The sequence below is a fragment of the Rhinoderma darwinii genome, chromosome 1 (assembly GCF_050947455.1).
Source record: "Rhinoderma darwinii isolate aRhiDar2 chromosome 1, aRhiDar2.hap1, whole genome shotgun sequence".
Lineage (NCBI taxonomy): Eukaryota > Metazoa > Chordata > Amphibia > Anura > Rhinodermatidae > Rhinoderma > Rhinoderma darwinii.
The window spans coordinates 477,322,139-477,327,983 of record NC_134687.1 but is presented as its reverse complement, the minus strand read 5'-3'; the positions used below and the strand labels follow the sequence as shown (position 1 = coordinate 477,327,983).

The window sequence follows — 5,845 nt, the reverse complement described above, 5'->3', positions numbered from 1 at the left end:
CGTGGCCTAAGCGAATCACATGTTGTGTGTCACCACAGATGGAAATAGTTCGTACAAGGATAGTTGTCTTCTGCGGCGGCGGCGGCGGCGGCGACGGCGTCGGCGTCATTACGTTAGTTTGCGGCGTGACGTCACTCCACTTTGCAGGTGATAGGACCAGGTACAAAACAGGAAATGACTCCACTAAATAAAGATGTTTATGGAAAGGGAGAGCTATAGACGCGGCAGCAGACGTTAACCCTATCGTGACTGGGAGGTTTTATGCCAGACAAAGCTGAGACAACAGTAGAATTATCTGGTTTATCCACCGGTTAGTTCCATCAATCAGTGATTTTTTCATCTTATGACCTAGCTTTAGTTATACTAGCAATCACCAGCACAGCTTTTATTTTCAAGAGCCAAATGTGAAGTGTGCTTACATAGTGTGACATAAGATTGTGACATCGAAGCAAGAAAAAGCTTTTTGGGTGTTGGAATTTGAAGGACTGTACAGCGAAACTTTCAGAATCAATTTTACAAATGTGTCCTAGAAAGTCGACTAGCATGGAACTTCAAGCACCACAAACCACAGTAATTACGAAAATGTCTGCCATACAGTGGCATCCGTTACCCATAGTCTCTCATGTTAAAAAAACGTATACCGTGTAGTATATGTTTTTTTTTATGGGGTCCCTCAGGATGGATTATCGTAGTCTACTATGCTATTTCATCCTTTTTTTATTAAAAAATTTTTATTTGTGTTTTTTTACAGGTTCGGTTGTTTGACTACTTCGGATTCCAGGACTCCTTCGCTTTTTTTATTTTTTTAAATGGTTAACGAGAGTTGAGTGGGGAGGTTTTTATTTCAATAAAATATTTTCTATGTATCTGTGTTTTTTTTTTTTTACTTTATTACCGCTGCCTTAGCAATAGCTGCTGTCTGACGGCGTCTATTACTAAGGTGGGGCTTAGTGTTAGCCGGTGAAAAGGCTAACACTAACCCCCCATTATTACCCCGATACCCACCGCCACCAGGGGTACCTGGAAGAGTCGGGTACAATCCAGTACCCGACCGCCTGAAGTGATGGTCGGGCACTGGGGAGGCCGCAGGCTGGTATTATTAGGGTATGTGCACACACAAAATAAAAAATGTCTGAAAATACGGAGCCGTTTTCTTCGCTTTTTTTTTTTACGCTGCCGTTTTGAAAAACGGTCCGTCAGAACAGAACACAATTTTTCCCATTGAAATCAATGGGCAGATGTTTGAAGGTGTTCTGCTTTTGAGGCCCGAAAACACTCTGTGTGAACATACCCTTAGGCTAGGAAGGTCCAAACACCGTGGTCCTTCCCATCCTGGTAATGCTAGGCTGCTGCTGCTGTGTTGAATCGGGCTGGTTATAAAAAATGGGGGGGACCCCACGTCAGGGTTTTTTCAGTAATTATTATTTTTTTATTTTTTTTAAACAACGTTGGGTCCCTCCCATTTTTCATAACTAGCCAGATACAACATAGCAGCAGGCTAGCATTACGAGGGTGGGAAGGCCCATGGTTTTTGGCCTTTCCCAGCCTAGTAATAACAGCCTGCGTCCGCCCCAGTAACCGACCATCACTACAGATGGTCAGGTACTCGATCGTACCTGGCTCTTCCCGGTACTCCTGGTGGAGGTGGGTCCGGGGGTTATAATGGGGGGTTGGTATTAGCCTTTCCACCGGCTAACACTAAGCCCCTCTTAGTAATAAACACTATCAATCAGACAGCGGCTATTACTAAGGCAGTAGTATTAAAGTTTAAAAAAAATCACAGACACATAAAAAATATTTTATTAAAATAAACCTCCCCACACTACAATCATTAACCATTTTATTAAAAATAAAAAATAAACGCTTTCATCGAAGTAGTCCTCGAATCTGAAGTACTCGAACCTGTAAAAAAAACAAACCCAAAAAAACAAAACATTAGTAACACATAAAAAAGCAACACAATTATTTTACTTAGCTTTCCTGGGTCCAGAACTGGAGACTGCGACTGTAAACTAAGCAGTGACAGATCTAAGATGTCATTGGTTAATTTATATCACGTGGTCCCAGGTTATCCCCGGGTCAGTGGCCTGCTTTATAAGGCCTCGTGCACACTTCAGACACCGTTTTCACGGCCGTATTTGACGGATCCGCGTGCCCGTTTTAGCGGCCGTGTGCACTCCGTGTTTCCGAGCGCCGAGCATGGTACTGTCCAGGGTGCTGAAAGAGTTAATGGGCTGCACTGATCGGCGGTAACTCTTTCAGCACCCTGGACAGTACCATGCTCGGCGCTCGGAAAATACAATTATAATGAAATAAAAAAAATAAGTTCATACATACTTTCCCCCTGTCCGGCCTCCAGCGATGACGTTTCATCCCATGTCACCGCTGCAGCCAATCACAGGCTGTAATGGCGGTCACGCACGTCAGGATGACGTCAGTTGGCCGGCCTCCAGGGATGACGCTTCATCCCACGTGACCGCCTCTGCAGCCAATCACAGGCTGCAGCGGCCTCTACAGCCAATCACAGGCTGCCGCGTCACTCACTCCCTACATCACTCCCTCCCTTCATCACACCTCACGGTCACGGAATCTCGGACCAAAGTAGGACATGCTCTACTTTGGATCGGAACGGAGCAACGGGACCGTCAAAAAAACTGAAGTGTGCATGGCCCCATTGAAATGAATGGGTCAGGGTGCTAGCCGTCAGAAAAACGGCTAGCACCCTGAAGAAAAACACTGAAGTGGGCATGAGGCCTTAGTAGGCCAATGAACTGAGGTAAACAGGCACCATCTGATGTAAACTCATTAATGTCACTGCTTAGTTTACTAAGACTTGTAAGAGGCGCAGGATAACCCAAGATGTGCCAGAATTTTGGTTCATCTCGGGTGCGTGCGCTACTAAATGAACCTAGTGCGGGGACTACTTCAGATACAAAGGAGTCCTTGCGCTAGGAGTTCTTAGTGGTCATTCACCTACTTTATAAAGTAGGTAAATGATCGCTAGTAACCAGGTTACTAGCGATCATTCACCTTGTTGTTGGCCGTCCTCTAATCTAGTGACGCAGGCCTAGTCTTTTCTGACCAGTCCTTCTCCAGTGATGACGTTATAGTGCCATCTGCATGACAAGAAAAGCGCTGAATGACGAGGTAGGGAACTGATGGTTTCCATGCCATGCAAGCGCATTCAATTGTATCTGCGTCTTAAGGATACGTATACAATTAAGCACAATAGTGCGTGCCCACCGTCCCCTGTGAGTGACCTGATTGTCAGTCATTCAGGTCATATAGTTCATTAAAAAAAAATATATATATATATATATATATACATACTAGTCCATCTCAATGAATTAGAATATCATCAAAAAGTTAATTTATTTCAGTAATTCAATTCAAAAAGTGTCTCTCATATATTATAAAGATTCATTACACACAGAGTGATCTATTTCCAGCATTTTTTTCTTTTAATGTTGAAGATTATGGCTAACAGTTAATGAAAACCCAAAACTTAGTGTCTCAGAATATTAGAATATTATAGAAGCCCAATTTAAAAAATGATTTTTAATACCGAAATGTTGTCCTACTGAAAAGTATGTACATTATATGCCCTCAATACTTGGTCGGGCTCCTTTTGCATGAATGACTGCATCAATGCGGCGTGGCATGGAGACGATCAGCCTGTGGCACTGCTGAGGTGTTATGGAAGCCCAGGTTGCTTTGATAGCGACCTTCAGCTCGTCTGCATTGTTGGGTCTGGTGTCTCATCTTCCTCTTGACAATACCCCATAGATTCTCTATGGGGTTTAGGTCAGGCGAGTTTGTTGGCCAATCAAGAACAGCGATACTGTGGTTATTAAACCAGGTATTGGTAATATTGGCAGTGTGGGCAGGTGCCGTGTCCTGCTAGAAAATGAAATCAGCATCTCCAGTGGCGGATCATCATTAGGGCCCAAGGCTCCCAGGGGGCCCATGGCCGCCCGAACCCCCTCATGCACAGTGGCGTCGCTAGCACTGGAGGGAGCCCCGGTGCCAGGAACGCACCTGTCATGACGCGAGGCGAGCTTCGCTTCTAATTAGCAGCCGTGGTCTGTGCTGAAACTCCCCCTCCAGCCCACCTTCCCTGCTCTACACATCTCTCCTCCTGCTGCTAGCGGTTGGGAAATGGGGGAGGGGAGACTGTCTGCAGGCTCGGTGTCCGGCTGTGAGCAGGATAAACGCTGTGTGAAGACTCCCACCACATCAACCTGCTGAACGCTCTTCACAAATATCCTACATAAAAGGTAAGTGCATGTGTGTTTACAATGTGTACTTTATATGTGTATAATGTGCATACTCATGTGTGTCTGTGATGTGTACATGTGTATGTATGTATGTATTATGTATATATATATATATAGTGTGTGTGTGTGTGTGTGTGTGTGTGTGTGTGTGTGTGTGTGTGTGTGTGTGTGTGTGTGTGTATGTATGCATATAGTGTGTGTATATATATATATATATATATATATATATATATTTCTGCAGCAATTCCGCAGAAATTCCGCTGCAGAAAAAAAGCACCATTTCCTGCATTTTTGATGCAGAAAATGGTGCGTATTTTGCTGTGTTTTTCTCAATGTTGGGGGATGGTGACGTCTCCTCTGAAAAAACGCAGCAATTCTGTCCACTTTCCACAGCAGGAATTGACATGTTGCGGCACGAGAAATACGCACCGCAGGATAAAATGTCTGGTCGGAAATGTTACGCAGCGTTTTGGATGAGATTTGGTAAATCTCACTCACTTTGCTGCTACTGTATTCTGCGTATTTTCTTGGCGGAAAATATGCAGCAATTCCGTTAAGTGTGGACAAGCCCTAATACAGTAGCAGCAGAGTAGATTAGATGTGAACAATTCTCATCCACACGCTGCGTAAATGATAAGTGGGGAAAAAAAGCTCAGAAATTGACCTCAGCATGTCAATTGTATTTGCGTAATAACTGCTTATTTGTTTCGGGTTTTCTCCATTTAATTCAATGGGCAGGTAAAACCCACAACAGATAGCAGATGTTATGTAAAAACGCAATTTAGAAAAAATACAAATCTTATACTTGTCCAGAATTCTGTTTCTTCGTCCGGGCCGGCCTCCTGGGATGACGTTTCACCCCATGTGACCGCTGTAGCCAATCACAGACTGCAGCAGTCATATGGGATAAAATGTCATCCCAGGTCTGCACTGTAGTGACGCTGTGTAGCACTATATACCGGGGGGGGGGGGAGCGCTGTGTTGCTCTATATATAAGGAAGGGAGCGCTGTGTGGCTCTATCTATAGGGGGCTGTGTGATGCTAACTATAGGGGGCTGTGTGGCGCTATCTACAGGGGGTTGTGTGTGTGGCGCTATCTACAGGTGTGTGTGTGTGTGTGTGTGTGTGTGTGTGTGTGTGGCGCTATCTACAGGGTGTGTGTGTGGCGCTATCTACAGGTGGTGTGTGTTGCGCTGTCTACATGGGGGGTTGGCGCTATCTACAGGGGGCACTGTGTATGTGGTGCTTTACTTTACAGTGTGTGACACAATTATAGTCAGGGGCGCAGTGCATGGTGATATTATATTTAAGGGCTGCAGAAATGGGTCATGGCCAGGAGAAGTCGTCATGAGCTCTGGACCGTATGGAGAAGAAAAGAGGGGAAAAAACTACTAGCATCTGCACGTCGTCACCTGTTAGTCACTGGATTTGTAGAGAATCTGTGTCCTTTCCTGACATGTTTATAATAGGAAATCCTTGTATTCCACATAACGTCTTTGTGCAGTCCAGGACTAATAGAAAAATTATTGTGACCAATCCCCTTGTCAGGAGGATGTGTCCCTGCACAG

General features: G+C 44.8%; 1 long non-coding RNA gene across 1 annotated transcript in view; it reads left to right on the top strand.

The window, feature by feature from the left end:
- The first annotated feature begins 157 nt into the window (after positions 1 to 157).
- LOC142658390 (uncharacterized) overlaps positions 158 to 5,845 on the top strand; it is a 78,733-nt gene continuing 73,045 nt past the window's right edge. The window contains exon 1 of the long non-coding RNA XR_012850121.1: positions 158 to 310. This is a non-coding gene — a long non-coding RNA (uncharacterized LOC142658390). The remainder of the gene's footprint in view (positions 311 to 5,845) is intronic.